We start from the raw sequence: 1,356 nt of genomic DNA, 5'->3' as shown, positions 1-1,356 counted from the left end.
TGGTTGCTGGCCGATTGATTGATGGTCCAAGTCTTTCAACTTTACTATTTAATCAAACGCGAAGCAAACATTAGATCGACGCTTGAGTTTCGGGCCGTGCAGGATGGCTGTACGGTGTAAGATGTGTGGGTACAGTCGACAGTCGACTGATAGTTTCAGTGGACCCGACCAGACGCGGGCTTGTTTGCACCTTATTAAAGTCGGATCCGGACGCCAATCAAGACCACGCACGGTCGTACAACACATAGTTAGTTTCATTGAGCCAACAAAACCATTGATTACCAATACACATTGATGGTGATATTTGGGAATGTTTCACGGGTTGTGTAAAAGGCCAAGTGAATCGGTCAAGATGCGCCTGCCAAGACAGGAGCCAGATGTTGAATAATGAAAGCTGCATCTAAAAATAAAGTTTTCGTGCCATATCCCAGCGCTGTGTAGTGACCAGAGAGACTGCAGGAGAGCTGGCCACTTACGCTGGCTATTATTTTACATTTAACCTGTTATTTACGAGGCAAGTCAGTTAAGAACAAAATTGCTTAATTTACAAGACGGGCCTAACCAAAGAGGCAAAAGGCTCTGGGGACGGTGCCCGCCCCTGGGATAAAAAATACAAAATCAAATCAAATATAAAACAGGACAAAAACACACATCAACAAACAAAGAAGACAACACAACACAGACAAAGAGACTAAGAAACAACATACAAGGCAGGCAACACATGACAAACACAGGCATGGTAAGCACAAAAATAACAACAACATGGTAGCAACACAACATAGCGACAACAAAAGTATGTACAACATTAAGGGCACAGACAACACACACAGGACAAGAAAGTATGTAAGACAACGAAACTTCAACACAAAGCCGCCACAATGTCAGAAGAAAAATCCTTGGAAAGAATAATGCATCCTAACCATCTCCCTAGGATTCGCTATAAGGGATGAAAAATTGTGCCTTTGCACTTAACAGTGGTCTTAAGTTGAAACAAGCGACAGTATCATTTTAAGTAATAAATCGGTCGAAGGAGCATACTGCAAGCGCTCAGTGTCCTGTTCGAGCTTTGTCCCAGAGTGATGCTGCCGATGCATGTTGCTTGCTCAGCAGATCTCAATACGGCAAAACGGTTCTTTTTGTTGTTGTCATGGATCCACCCTTTGAAACGAGTGATCTCGTTACTCCCATCTCTCGTCCGTCTCGTCTCTCCGATCTTCTCGCTCCGTCTCCTCGTCGCCACTCTTCTTCTCTCGCCCTCCCCTCTCTCATCTCTCTCTGTGTATCGCTCGTCTCTCTGTGTATACTCTCTCTCAATGAGTTTCTCTCTCTCTGTTCACCAAAGCATTGTACGGTGGC

The sequence above is a fragment of the Salvelinus sp. IW2-2015 genome, linkage group LG24, assembly GCF_002910315.2.
Source record: "Salvelinus sp. IW2-2015 linkage group LG24, ASM291031v2, whole genome shotgun sequence".
In the NCBI taxonomy this organism is placed as follows: Eukaryota; Metazoa; Chordata; class Actinopteri; order Salmoniformes; family Salmonidae; genus Salvelinus; species Salvelinus sp. IW2-2015.
This window is presented reverse-complemented; position numbering follows the sequence as displayed.